We start from the raw sequence: 15,985 nt of genomic DNA on the forward strand, positions 1-15,985 counted from the left end.
CAGGACACTCCATGTTCCAGGGTGAGAGCCTCTTCCCCCAGCATGTGGGAAGGTTAGCATCCCGACTGCGAGGCTGAAATCCGTGCTCCAGCCAACCCCACAGAGAGAGCCCTGCCAGTCATCAACTTTAGTTTGATGATTAGTGCAGGAAATTCAGCTCAGTGTGAGCGAAGCCCAAGTCAGAATTCACACAAATATGTGACCCAGCCACCTGCTGACCATTCTACTACCGGCTCTGGCCTTCCCTCATTCTACCCCCCTCAACCTCTCAAAAACAAGAGAAGCTGTTTATGCTGGGGACTAAGCCGGCATGGGGATGCCTGGAGGCACGGCCATTTCTCTGGCTAGTGACCCAACTCCAAAAGCAGATGAGTGATACCTGCGTCAAGTCAAAAAAACTATCCCTGACTACATATAGGGTACACATGAACCAAGGAAAGGGTAAGGAAAAGAGTTCTGCGCAAGGTTGGGAATATGGAGGAGTCGTTTCTGTCTTTTATTATCTGACCCAGGACTGCGGGTCCCACCATGGCCTAATTAGGATCTGAAGTCATTTCTGTCTCCAGATCCCTCCTAGGGGATGCCATCAGTTGAGAAACAGCTGACCAAGTTGTGGTATATGATTGTGGTGAAATAATCTATTGTGCTATAAGAAATGATGAGCAGTATGGCTTTTCCCCTTTTGGTCTGTTTTTTTTTTTTCTTATACAATATAATGAATACGGAAATATGTTTCAAAGTATTATTCATGTATAATCTGTATCAGATTGCTTGCTATCTTAAGGATAAGGGAAGGGAGGGGAGGAGGGAGAAAAATCTAGAACACAAAATCTTACAAAAATAAATGCTGAAAACTATTTTTACATGTATTTGGAAAAAATATTATTGAGGAAAAAAAAAAGACAAGTCAGATGTTCTCAGAAAAACCTGAACAGACGTGAACTGATGTAAAGTGAAATGAGAACCAGAAGAACATTATAAGCAGTAACAGTAACATTGCACAATGATTAAGCTAGACATGATGATCAAAGACAATTTCAAAAGACTCTTGATAGAAAACTCTGTCCACATCCAGAGAAAGAATTTGATGGGATATGGACGCAGAACAAAGCATACCTTTTTAAATTTTAATTTTCTTGAGTTTTTTGTTTTGTTCTACAACATGATTAATATGGAAATATTTTGCATGATTGTATGTGTATAATCTATATCAAATTGTTTGCCTTCTAAAGGAGTAGGGGGATAAGGAAGGGTCAGAATTTGGAATTCAAAATTTAACAAAAAACAACCAAATGTCAAAAAATGTTTTTACATGTTAATTGGGATAAAAATTAAAATTTAAAAACGTTGTCTCAAAGCCTGCACTCAAGCAGAGTCTGCTCTTTTAGAGCATAAGCACTAAAGATGCTACAGTCCGGTCCCTCTCCTTTCATTTCAGAGGGAAGATATTCCTTATCAGAAACCATTGCTTAGACTCTATTCTAGGCCATGAAGCCTCACAGGTTTGCTGTAAAGAAAACATTGTGGTAATATGAATTATCATTCAGCCTTCTTTGGCCATTTTATAAGGAAGGAAATTAAGGCCAGATGTTTCCCATAGCAGGGGATCTTAACCTGGAGTCAATAAACTTCTTTAAAAGAGTAATGTATTAAATGTATCTCATAATAATTTGCTTTCTTTGCAATTCTATGTATTTTATGCATTTAAGAATATAATTCTGAGTCTATAGATTTTATCACACTACCAGAAAGGTTCAAGACATACACCCACACAAAGGTTAAGAATTCCTGCATAATTACATGTATTTAACCTTTAACAGATTGCTTGCTGTCTTAGAGAGGGAGGAAGTAAGGGACAAATGGAGAAAAATTTAGAACACAAAAGTTTTACAAAAATATATTTGAATCTAGTTCTACTATGTTTAACATATATTGCACTACTTGCCATCTAGGAGAGGGCATGGGGGAAGAGGAGAAAATTGGAACACAAAGTTTTGCAAAGGCTAATACTGAAGAAATGTCCATACATATGTTTTGAAAAATAAAAAGTTTTAATTTAAAAAATATATGCTGAAAACTATCTTTACATGTATTTGGAAGAATAAAATACTGTTGGGGAAAAAAAAAAAAAAAAAAACAACTCCTGCCATGGAGTCTAAGGTCTAAGCTTTGTAGGTTTTGGATACTACTCATCTTTGATTCCTCATCTATAAAAAAGAGATATGCATTGCCTCACCTATCTTGCAGATGCAAACATATTAATCAAATATCTTAGGCTGCTTAATTAATCAGTAAACATTTACTAAGCACGTACTACATGCAAAGCACTGTGCTAAGTGCTGAGATACAAAGACAGACAAAAAACAGTTCCGGCTCTCAAGGAGCTCACAGTCTAGTATGCAAACAACCATGCACTAACAATATAAATACAGAATAAAAAGGAAGTAATCAACAAAGGGAAGGTACCAGAACTAAGACTGACTGAGGAAAAGCTTCTTGTGGAAGGTGTGATTTTTAGCTGAGACTTGAAGGAAGGCAGGGAAGGCAGAAAAGGGAGATGAGGAAGTAGAGCATTCCAAGCATGAGGGTCAGCTTGAAAAGTACCTGGAGTTGGGGGATGAAGTGTTATGTTCAAGAACTCAAAAGAGTATGTGAGCGATTGATATGTGTTGTAAGGTTAAAAATGGAGGAAGGGGAGAAGGTATGAAGGGCTTTGACTTCCAAATAGAGGAATTTTATGTGACTCAGGATATCATAGAGAGCTTTAAGAGACCTAAGTCCAGGATGAAGGAACTCTCAGTCCTGATCCCATCTACACTGAAGCCAGTGCTTCATTCCTGTCCCCATATTAAAAAGATCATTGACTAACTAAAGGCATTGTGATGGGTATAGAGTATAAAAGGCCAGGAGGATCAGAGTTTAAATCCTTCCTGTGGCACATGCCAGCTGCATGACTTTAGTCAAGTTTTTTAACCTAGTGCTTTAGTCAATCTAAGAATACAAGTTAAAAGTTACTAACCTATATTGGCGGAACAAGTTTTCTATTCCAAGAAGTGTCTATATCAGTGAAAATACAAGTTTACACTCTATCCCTAGTGATAAGCTGGAGAGCATTTGAAGGACAAACAGGAAAATAAAGGGGTCTGGAGACCATGTTATACTTGTCAGTTGCAGGAATTAGGGATGTGAGCCTAGAGCAATGTTTTTTAAACTTCTTCCACTCATAACCCATTTTTTTACCCTAAGAAAATTTTAAATGACCCTAAGTATATATATTTATAAAATAGGGATACAAATAAAAAATTTACTGATAATAAGTCATCCTCTTGCAATCTCATTCAGTAACAAGATCCCCTATAGCACTGTGACCTGGAGTTTAAGAAGCTGGAGACTGGGGGAGATAAAACTTACAGAAGGCATGATTACTGGCTTCTAGTATTTGAAGAGGCCTCCCATGGAAGAAGAATTAGACTTGTTCTGTATATGCTCAGAGGACAGAGCAAGAGACGGGGAGATAATGCCAGAAGGCAGAGTTTGGAATAACAAAAAGAAAATCTCCAGAGTAGAGCCGTCCAAAAGAAAGATGAGTTACTCTCGCCGGGCAGCAAATCTCCAGCCACTAGGAGTTTTCAAATGGAGACTGGGTAACCAACTGTTTGGAATGTTGCAGAAGGGATTCCTGGTTAGGTATTGGCTGAACGAGATACCCTATGAGACCCCTTCTTGTTCTAACAGTCTGTGACCCCAGGAATCATCGGTATTAGGTTATTACTTGGAATCCTTGGACCTCATATTCTCGCCACCCATAGAATGGCCAGAGGAAGACAAGGAAGGACTGGTAACTGTCTCAGACAGACTGTTGAGCAAAAGGGTGCTGTTCACTTTGGGACATTTGAGGACAGGCTGGCTAATTCCACAAGGGGAGGGGAAGCAAAGAAATCTAGCTACTCTGAGATGGGCCAGGTCTGAAAGCACAATGGGTCTGGTTCACTAAGAAACTGGACATGGACCAGCTTGACACTGCAGATAAGGATCAGGGCTTAAGAAAGTAATGGGCAGTGGGCTATGTCAGAGAGCAGATAAGGGTATGGGAGTAGGGCAAGGAAGGCCAAAGGTACCATGTGTAGGTTTGGAATGGAGAGAGGGAAATGGCCATCCTGGACTGTCCCCAGCAAAATCCCAGGAGGAAGGTCTCTCCCTTTCTCTCTGTCTGACCCCTTGAGGCAGTAGTCCCTTGAACCTTGGCCCAGGTCATAGAGAGTGAGGGAAACTGGAGAGATGAGTGGTTGAAAGGTAAAAGTGGGAAAAACAAATTGTTTGAGAAAGAAGGGGTTCATTAACGTGAGAAAACTCATTGATGTAAAGTTCCCTTCTACAGAAGGCTGTACAGGGGCATTATTGAAGAAAGGGGAAAGAGGAGAAAATTAATACTGCAACAGTCATACAAGGTTTTCAAATTTTATGATTTATTATTAAATTTGATCCTCCCAACAACCCTAAGAGATTCTATTATTATCCCTACTTTACACAGGAAGAAACTGAAACCAACAGAGCTCAGGTTATTGATCTGGGATCAATACAATCAATGTCTGAGGAAGAGTTTAAACACATTTTCTCAATTTGCTCAAAATCCTCCTTTTTGACTATCCTCCTGGGCAGAACATTCACCCTCCATGCTTCTCTTCCTAGTCAAAATCCTCATCTTTTAGGGGCACCTCTTCCAGAAAGCCTTTCCCTGAGTTAATTTCCCAGTCCACAAGATATTGTGGGCAACAATGCTCACTTATCTCTTTCAAGCCTCAACTGACAAAGAAATCCTTCTAGCTGTCGGAGAAGGACAAGAAACCAGCTGTATGCTGAACAAGCATTACTGAACAGTTTCTGCATTGGGTGTAGAAGCTGTTCAGCTTCCTCATCCCACTCATTCTCATTTGACATCAGCATTTTCATAAGAAGCAAATACCTAGGGTATTTGGGTGAGGCTTTTTCTTTTTTTGTCATTGACTTTTTTTTTTTTTAATGTTTTATTATTGCCTTTTTTATTTGTACTATAGTGTTTTCCCTTTAATTCAGTTCCCTGCTTGTTTCATCCCAGCAACACTCAAAAGTCAATTCACACAAACACTGGCTGACAGTTTATGCAGCATTCTACATAGAGAATTACTACCTCTTTATGGAAAGGAGATCTTCAATAACTGAAGTTATTCATTATAATTCATCAGTCTTCTACCACCTTTAATGATCCTATCTATAACATTAATATGGTAATATATAATGTTCTTTTAAAATTCAATTTTATTTTCACTTAGATCCCCATTCCTTTCCTACCACTTCTCTCCATAAACACACACACACACACACACACACACACACTCTCACGCCCTAGTCAGTAGTCTAAAACCTTTCTGTCTGAAGGCAGATAGAATGCATCATAATGAATCCTCTGAAACTGTGGTTGGTCACAATGCTGATCAGAGCTCTTTAAGTCTTTCAAAGTTGTCTTACAATATTATTGTTATTGTATAAAATACTTTCCTTGTTTTGCTTATTTCACGCTTCATTAGTTCATAGAAGCCCTAGGATTTTCTGAAACCATTATTTATGATTCCAACATAATAGTAAACCATATATTCCTTTTTTTCCCTCAATTACATATAAAACTTCTAAATTAAAAAAAATATTGAGTTCAATATTCTTTCCCTCCCTTCCCTCCTTTAACCCTAAGAAGGCAAGCAACTTGATATAGAAAGATGGACAGAATTTCCCATCATAAGTCTTTTGGAATTGGCTTGGATCTTTCTATTGCTGAGAATTGCTAAGTTGCAGATGATTACTGTTTCAATACTATTGTTATTGTGTATCTTTTGGTTCTCTTTACTTCACTTTATATCAATTCATAAATACCTTTCTGAAAGCATCCTGCTCATCATTTCTTATAGTGCAGTAGTACTCTATCACAATCACATACAGTATTTTTGTACATTTATGTCCCTTTCTTTTTATTTCTTTGAGATATAGACTAAGTAGTAGTATTGTTGGGTCAAAGGGTATGCATAGTTTTATGCCCCTTTGGGAACAATTCCAAATTATTCTCTAGTGTTTGGTTAAGTTTGCAACTCCACCAACAATGTGGTGTCCCATTTTCCCCCCTACATCGGTTGAATAAACAATGATTTTGGATGGATACTATTTATTCCTATGCTTTTTAACAGGAATGAGTGTCGTATTTTGTCAAAAAGCCTTTTCTGCTTCTATGCAAAAATCTATGATTCTTAGTTTTTATTTTGTTGTTTTAGTTTGTCATTTGTTATTAATGTAGTCAGTTATGCTGATAGTTTTCATAATATTAAACCAATCTTGCATTCTTGGCATAAATCCCACTTGATCGTAGTGTATGATCCTTGCAATATATTCCTGTTATGTCCTTGCTAGTATTTTATTTAAAATTTTTGTGTCAATATTCATTAAGAAAATTGATTTTTAGTTTTCTGATTATAATCAGATCTTCAGCTCTCCCAAAGCCATAAGAGCTTCTTTCTGCTTTGCAACTGAGACCCAGATACTAGTTTTCAATCATATTAATTTAGGAATATTTGCATTATAAAAGGAATTTGTCTGTTTTTCTAAACATGTTTGGTAAAATTCACTTATGAATCCTTCTCATCCTGAAAATTTTTTCTTAAAAAGGCCATTTATGACTTGTTTAATTTCTTCTTTTAAGATAGGACTATTTAAGTACTCTATTTCAGCTTCTGTTAATCCAGCAATTTATATTTTTTTGAAAAAATGCATATATTTCACTTAGATGTTAGATTTATTGCCATATAATTGGGCAAAATAGCTCCTAATAATGGCTTTTATCCTTTTTTTTAATCCTGATAATATGTTTTTCTTCCTTTTTAAATCAAATTAACCAATGGTTTATTCTGTTCTTCCCCTCTCCCCCAGCCACACACACACACCAATACCCCCCCTCCCACACACCCCTCCCACACACACACACACACACAACCAGCTCCTACCTTTATAACTTCAATGATTTTCTTACTTTCAATTTTATTAATCTCTCTTTTGATTAAATTTGTTCTTTTTCTAGTTTTCTTAGTTACATGCCCAATTCAATGGTCTGCTCTTTTTCTATTTTATTGATATAAACATTAAAAAAGGTAAGTTTTGCCCTAAGTACTGCTTTGTATCCCATAAAGTTTGATATATTGTCTCATTGTTGTCATTCTCATTAAATTATTGTTTTTACAATTTGTTTTTTTTTTTTTTTTGACTCTCATTCTTTGGGATTAATTATTTAGTTTTCAATTAACTTTTAATGTTTCTATAGCTCTTTATTGAATGTAATTTTATTGCATTGTGATCTAAAAAGATGCATTTAATACTTCTGCTTTTCTACATCTGGTTGTGAGGTTTTTATACCTAAATACAGGGTCAATTTTTGTGCAGGTGCCATGTATAGCTAAGAAAAAATATATACTTTTCTATTCCCATTCAATTTTCTCCAGAAAAATCTCTATCATATCTAACTTGTTAAAAATTCTTAATTTCGTTCTTATTTTATGACCAGATTTATCTAGTTTTGAAAAGGTAAAATTGAAGTCCCTCATGAACATAGCTCTGCTACCTATTTTTTTCCTATAACTCATTTAACTTTTCTTTTAAGCATTTTGAAGCTATGCCATTTTGTGCATATGTTAGTATTGAGATTCATTAGCTATGCAACTTTTTAGCAAAATGTAGTTTTTTGGTTCTCTCTTTTAATTAGGTCTAATTTTGTTTCTGGTTTATCCGAGATCATAATTGCTACTCCTGCTTATTTTTTTTCACTCAGTTGAAGCACGATATAATTCTGCTCCAATCCCTTATTTTTACTGTGCACATCCCTATTTCTATAAGAAAATAGATTTCTTATAATCTATTATACTATCTATTTTCATTTTATTTGTAAGTTCATTTCCTTCACAGTTATGGTGATTAACAACATATTTCCCTCTGCCCTTTTTCCATAGTAGGGAGTATTATCCCAAGTTTTAGGCTTTTTTTGTGCTACTGTTTTCAGAGCTAGTTCTCGGCATCTTAAACTTTTAGTATTTCAAAGATGGTATGATCTAATGAGAGGTATGGTCACTGCTCTCCTGTTCTGTGCACTGGTCTTTACCAGGCAGGGACACTGTTTCTCCTGTAACTACAAGCTTGTACTCCTAGTGAGCCTGGAATTATAATCAGATCTTCAGCTCTCCTGCAGCCACAAAGGCTCCTTTCTGCTTTGCAATTGAGACCAGGGTCCCAGTCCCTTATAAGTGACCACAAGTATTCTGTCTGCCCTGAACTGACAAGGGCTCCTTCTCCCTTGTAAGTAATTACACTTTTCTTTGCCTTGTAACTGTGACCAGGGTGTTGTTCCCCTGTAACCACAAGTTCTAGTGCTTCCCATTGCTCTGGACTGAGACCTGAAACTGCATCTGGGCGATGGAACAGGGTCTTGACTGACCCATTCCCTGTGTGTGGGCTGAAAGCTCTTGAAACTGCTACAACTACGTCCAGGGCTTGCTGCTGGTATTGTCAGGGTGCGGTCTGCACTGAACTCCAGGTTTGACTACCCCAGTGTAACAGACCTTTTCCTGCTGACATCCTATGTTAACTTAGAGTAGAAAAAAAAATATATTTTACCCTGTCTTTCTGTTGTTTCTGCCATTCCAGAAATTAATGTGGGGTGTTATTTTAAAGTTGTTTGGAAGGGAATTTAGGAGAGTTCTTGCCTGTACCAGAGTACTCTGCCTCTTAAAACACCATATATATTTCTACAATAGTATAGCATCACATTCTTATACTGTAATTTTTTTGGCCATTAGTGGTGAAGATTTCTCTCCAGTCACTGCTGCTGGTTGCTGTGATGGAAGAAACAATGATGAGAAGTAATTTTTTCCCCTTTAATCATCCTTTTCTTTTCTCTTTCCAAGGTTCTTTCACACCATCACCACAACAAGGTCACTGGTAAAAACCCATTGTCCCATTTTATGGGGATTAGATCCCATTTTAATGGGATCAGAGTCTAGACAGCAAGCAGCATTAGAAAGAACACTGAAATGTGTGTCAGGAAACTTGGCTTATGGTCTTAGCTCTCTCTGTAACTACCTCACTAGGCAAAAGCAGGAAAAGAACTCTTTTCTGTGGGCCTGAGTTTCTTTAAACGATGATTGGACTAGATTTTATCTAAAGATTCCATCTACTTCTAAATCTTTTGTTTCCAGGAAAGACGCTGGTGCATTTTTAAAAATCTACTTTGTATGTCTGACCCTAATTTCAGAGTCGTATCACATGCTGAAAACTTCAGCACAGGAATAGCCAGTTCTGATTCAACACTGTTCTGTATCTGTCTGGCTGCTGCTCTAATAGTGTCTTATGAAAGCCAATTTGCAACTGGTATATTTGAAGAAGATATATTTCAGAGAAAATATTGACGATGATGATGATGACAGTGATAATAAATAATAGGCGACACAGTAGATAGTTTTAGGCCTGGATTCAGGAAGACCCAAGTTTAAATCCTGCCTCAGATACTAGTTGTATGATCCTGAGCAAGTCACTTTTATATGTCTCAATTGCCTCAAGTGTAAAATGGGGATGATAATAATAGCATCTCCCTTCTAGGGTTGTATTAAGGATAAAAAGGGAAATATTTGTAAAGTGCCTAATAAATCTTGAGGTGTTATGTAATTGCTAGCTATTATTATCATAATTGTAATGATAAATTCATATTTTAAAAACATTTTTAGATTAATAAAGCTTTTTCACACCAACTCCATATTATTGCTAGGGTCAAATGCAAACTGTGGGCTTCAAAAACCCTTCAAAAACTCTGGATCCAATCTACCTTTCGAGCCTTATTAAACATTATCCTCCTTCACATACCCTAAAGTCTTGCCAAACCAGACTTCCTCCTTGCTCTTCTTTACACATCTGTTCCTCCACCCTCCATTTCTACCTCCTTAAATTTGTCTCCTAAAGGCAGTTGGTATACACCAAACTTCCAAAACTCCAAAAGGAGGTACAGTGAATAAAGCTCAGGGTCTCCAGTCAGGAAGATCTAAATTAAAATCTGGACTCAAACACTTACTATTTGTGTCACCCTGGGCAAGCTACTTAATCTCTGTCTGCCTCAGTTGCCTTAATTGCAAAATGCAGGTAGTAGTGCATCTTGCAAGGTTGTAGTGAGAATTTCTCAAAAAATATTAAGTGCTAGGCATTGTGCTAAGCACTGGGGATAGAAAAAGGGGCAAAAGAGAGTTCCTGCTCTCAAGGAGTTTAAAATTTAGTGATCCAGTGTTTGTAATATTTGTAAAATGTAAAATGACAATAAAGTGTCTAGCCAAGTGGCACTTAAGAAATACTCATTTCCTTCCTTCCTTCCTTCCTAGCTTAGAAGGACTATTCTCCCTAACAGTCCTAAAAAAGCATTTCTAAGCAGAAGATTTTAGGCATCAAAACCATTCTTGTGGGGCATCCCACATCTAGTAATAATGCAACGCAGAATGATCAGGAGGAAGTGCACCGGCACTGGCAGAATCAGTGTCAGGCAAAAAGATGCCTTTTGAGCAACTTGAAAAATAGCCTGATAATTGGTATGTGCTTTCCCATCCAGAGAAGGCTGCCCAGAGGGATAATCAAGTTATAGGTCATTCAATAGTGGAAGGAAGATGATTTCTTCTTCTTTATGGTACTACTTCCCTTTCTGGAACCTCTAACCCTCAATAAAATCCTCATCCCGCACAGAAGCACAGAATTCCGAGAGCTCTACAGAAGAAATACCATGAAGAGGGCAAATTCCTGGCCTGGAGCCCCAAGAACAAAGAACTTGGAATTGTCCCTGGACACTGGGAGTGTGATGGGGACAGTTAAACTCTTGGTCTTTGCTTCCAGCAATAAACAGACACTTTCTCTTGCCACTCCCTTCTAATTCACTAATACAACACAAGTCACATATGGTCAAAGTTACTTTCAATGGGTAACATGAGGCATCAGGAGGAGTACCATTTCTGTACAGGGCAGCAAGCACAGGGACCAACTAAAAACAGAGTCCAGTTGTGTCCTGCTCAGAGACCCCAATTACTACATGTTTTTGCAAAGCCTGTTCTTGGTGGGAGCTTTGGTCCCCTGGTTTCCCAAAGAACTATCTTTATAGTTCCAATCTGTCTGTGCTATGGACTGGCCTGAATCTTCATTGGCAATCAAAGCTGATTTCCTAGAATTAAATCATCTTCTTTTTTAAAATAGTATTTTATTTTTTCCAAATATATGCAAGGTTAATTTTCAACATTCATGTTTAGAAAACATGTTCCAAAGTTTTTTCCTCCTTCCCCTCCTTCTCCCAACAGCAAACGATCCAATATAGGTTAATTATGTGCAATTTTTCTGATTTACATACAAAATAAAATATTCTACCTTCTGTGTCCCCAGGATAGAAAACCAGGGCCAGCACTAGCTGGTCAAAAGGTGTTGGATGCCATTATGGAGTCTGTATCCAAAGACATTATAAAAGAGGGAAAAGTACCCACATAGGTAGAAATGTTTTTAACAACCCTTTTTGTAGTGTCAAGGATGCCCATCAGTTAAGGAATGGCTGAGTAAGTTGTGGTATATGAATGTAATGGAATATTACTGTTCTATAAGAAATGATAAACAGGTTGATTTCAGAAAAGTCTGGAAAGACTTACGTGAACTGATGTTGAGTGAAGTAATAAGCACAACCAAGAAAACATTGTACACAGCAACAAGATTATGCAATAATCAACTGTGGTGGATTTGGCTCTTTTCAACATGAGGTGATGTAAAGTAATTCCAATAAACTTGGGGTGGAAAAGGCCATCCCCGTATCCAGAGAGAAAATCGTGGAGCAGAATATGTATGGAAACATAGTATTTTCACCTTTTGTTTGTCTATTTTTTTTCTTTCATGTTTTTTTTCCCTTTTATTCTGAGCTTTCTTACACCAAATGACAAATATGGAAATATGTTTAAAAGAATTGCATATGTTTGATCTATATCAGATTTTTTGCTGTCTTGGGGAGGAAGGAAAGAAAAATTTTTTTAAAAAATTTATTTTTCCAAACACATGCAAAGACAGCTTTCAACATTTACCTTGGCAAAACTTATGTTCCAAATTTTTTGTCCCTCTTTCCTCCCCAAATAGCAAGCAATCTGATACAGATAAACATGGGAACACAAAATCTTACAAAAATGTATGCTGACTCTGAGATACCACTACACACCTGTCAGATTAGCTAGAGTGACAGGGAAAGATAATGTGGAATGTTGGAGGGGATGTGGGAAAATAGGGACACTGATACATTGTTAGTGGAATTGTGGACACATCCAGCCATTCTGGAGAGCAATTTGGAACTCTGCTCAAAAAGTTATCAAACTGTGCATACCCTTTGATCCAGCAGTGTTTCTACTGGGCTTATACCCCAAAGAGATACTAAAGAAGGGAAAGGGACCTGTATGTGCCAAAATGTTTGTGGCAGCCCTGTTTGTAGTGGCTAGAAGCTGGAAAATGAATGGATACCCATCAACTGGAGAATGGCTGGGTAAATTGTGGTATATGAATGTTATGGAATATTATTGTTCTGTAAGGAATGACCAGCAGGATGAATACAGAGAGGACTGGAGAGACTTACATGAACTGATGCTAAGTGAAATGAGCAGAACCAGGAGATCATTATATACTTCAACAACAATACTGTATGAGGATGTATTCTGATGGAAACAGCTACACCCAAAGAAAGAAACTGGGAAATGAATGTAAACTGTTTGCATTTTTGTTTTTCTTCCCGGGTTATTTATACCTTCTGAATCCAATTCTCCCTGTGCAACAAGAAAACTGTTCGGTTCCACACACATATATTAGATCTAAGATATATTGTAACCTATTCAACATGTAAAGGACTGCTTGCCATCTGGGGAAGGAGGTGGAGGGAGGGAAGGGAAAAATCGGAATAGAAGTGAATGCAAGGGATAATGCTGTAAAAAATTACCCTACCATGGGTTCTATCAATAAAAAGTTATTTTTAAAAATGCATGTTGAAAACTATATTTAGTGGAAATGTAAGTGGAAAAATCAAATACTACTGAATTTTTTAACATTAAAAAAGGCACCATAGCTAGGTTTTTAGCCCATGGATACGTGTAGACTTACTGCACACAGATAAGATGACAACCATCTTTGACACTTGCACAAGGCTCCAGTACTGCTTTTCCCAGTTGAGCTTGGGACTAGAGTCAGATTTTTTTGACTAGTTAATACCCTTCCCACTGTGCCAGACTGCTTAAGGTTCCCGGATCAGGATGGCGCATATACACAGCCAGCACTCTATGCTCCTCTTAATGAGTATCTGTCCTCATCTCTATTCACTGAAATCAAAGGGAATCCACCCTCACCTCCTCAAACTTGTCATTCAACTTATAACATAGCTTTCAGCTCCCAAGGAAAGGAACTAGGGTTCCCTTCTATTTTTTCACTCCCTTCAAACAGGACACAACTTATTTTAAGACCTTCTAGGCAAGGTCCTTTCCCTTTCTGAGTCACTTCCACTACAGCACTGGTTGATATATAAATAGGCAAATTCCCAGCATGTCTCTCCTCTGGCTACATCACCCTGAGTCTCGTTTTCCTTAAGTGCTCCCTCATGGTGAATGCTGGCCCACAGTCTTAAGTCTGTCTCACTCAGAGCTACCTCTTCTATTACTGAAAGATTTGTTCCCGTCTGATGGCCAGTGAGTCCCAAGCTGCCACTCCCCTGGCCTTTCTTTCTTCATTCTCTTTTTAGCCTTCCTTGTTTTTAAAAATAGATTGTTATTGACATCTTTGGTTTCTCCTTGTATCCTTCCTCCATGCAGAAAGCTATCTCTTTTTTAAAAAATCAAAAAGGGAAACAAATTCAGCAATATCAAAATCAATCAACATATCAAAAAACAAAACAAAACCCGACACTATATACATTATTCCACACTCATACTCCCTACCACTGCCAAGTGGGTTGGAGAGAGAAGGAAGCATCTTCTCACATCTATTCTTTGAAATCAAGTTGTTTTGAATTTTGCAGTTCAATTTTGATTATTTTGTGGTTATTCTTTCCATGTACTTTGTTCTTGTCCTTGCATATGTTGTTTTCTCATCTGTATTTACCTCATTTTATATCAGTTCATATAATTCTTTTCACATTTTTCTCTAATCAGCATGCTTATTTTTAACAGCATAGTCATATTCTGCTCTATTTACATATCACAATTTATTTAAACATTCCCCAGCCTTGCTTTGACACTGGAAATGTACAGCCTTGCACAGCCTACATCTATGAATCTATTGAGTTAGTCCGTGACTTCCAGACCAGAGCTGGAGCTGATGTAAAAGGAAGGATTTCTGGATGATGAAAAACAGGCAATTTCCTTAAGCTACTCAAGAGATGGAGCTGTTTATTGTGTTTGCCAAAGGATTCATGAAAACACTGACTACTTATCCATCCCTAACCCTGGAAAAGGCTGGAGTAGAAAGGGAGAGGAGACACCAGAACTCAAGAAGAAAAAGAAAAATAGCAGGGCCTAATGCAGATGCTGCCTTAAGGCACAGACAACCTAGTAGGGTAAATGACAGATGCTTATTAACACTTAACACTCACTCAGCCTTGTGCTGGGGAAACTCAGATAAGCACAAGTAAGGAACTCTTTACCTTCACTGAGTTTTGCAGTAAGCTGGAAATCATAGAATCTTAAGAACTGGAAATGGCCTCAGAGGTCATGGGTCATAGAATTTAGAACTACAAGGTTCCCTAGAGATCATCCAGTCCAACCTGTTTTATAGATAAAAAACCAGGAAAACCCTCGTTTCAATGACCTGCCTGAGGTATGTTAAGGACTTCAGGTGACACAGGAATTAAATGACAGTACTCATATTCCAGTCCCACAAAATATAAGTTGCTTCAACAGTGACTTTGGAATCTGAGAACCTAAGTTTGAATCTCAGCTCTGTTACTTTCTACCTATGCAATTAATTTTTCCTCCCCAGGCTTCAGTTTTATTATCTATAAATTGAAGGAGTTAGAGGAGATCAGGAATTCTTGATCTGGGCTCCACAGACCAAAGGATAGAATATTTATGTGAAATTTGATAGAGGTAAAATTACATCTTTATTTTTATTAATTTCTAGTAGAAATTTAGCATTTCACTCATTATTTTTAAATTTTATTTTATTTTGAACTTGAGGAATAAAGCAAATATTTCCATAACAGCAGAATAGAAAACAAAAAAGATTACGCATGAATGTAGGTAACAAACATTATTCCGTTCATTAGAACACTGAAGGAGCCCACAATACAAAGATCAAAATCTTCTGGATTAGAAAAATTCATAAAGGCCTCTTAATTCTAGTGCCTAGCACAATGCCTCACATATAGCCCATTCTGAATACATATGCAATAGAATAAGCAATCATAAAGCACCTACTATGTACAAGGCTACCGTGCTAAATACTTTTTTTTACAATTATGTTTCATTTGATATGTTTCTTGAATTAATATACATGATTATATCTTTCATAGTACTTTGTATTAAATACCAGATGAAGGGCAAATATTAGAGACTCATGAAATAGACTTAAAAAAAAAACCTTTTTTTTTTTTTTTTAAATTTCTTAAGAATGAGCCTCCCTCTCTTGCCTACTCTGATGATACAAGAGCTACTGGGGCTTAATCCCACTACTCATCTGCACTAGAGCTTTAACTTACTATATTTCCAACTTCAGCCTGCTCACTCATCCCACCTTAGGGAACCTGGTACCAGTGCCTTGCTTCTGGAGGCTCACCATATCAGTGCTGAACATAGTATGAACTGATCTGCAGAGGCCACTGTATATAAAACTCATAGAGATTCACCAGCCTCAACCTATGTAGTATTATAGATGCCCAGATGAAGAGGTGACTTCT

General features: G+C 37.4%; 1 protein-coding gene across 2 annotated transcripts in view; it reads right to left on the reverse strand.

The window, feature by feature from the left end:
- The window catches only part of ANXA6 (annexin A6), a 63,407-nt gene that overhangs the window by 34,442 nt on the left and 12,980 nt on the right, over positions 1-15,985 (reverse strand). The gene's annotated exons all lie outside the window — the stretch shown is intronic.

This window comes from Antechinus flavipes, chromosome 2 (genome assembly GCF_016432865.1).
Source record: "Antechinus flavipes isolate AdamAnt ecotype Samford, QLD, Australia chromosome 2, AdamAnt_v2, whole genome shotgun sequence".
NCBI classification, from domain to species: domain Eukaryota; kingdom Metazoa; phylum Chordata; class Mammalia; order Dasyuromorphia; family Dasyuridae; genus Antechinus; species Antechinus flavipes.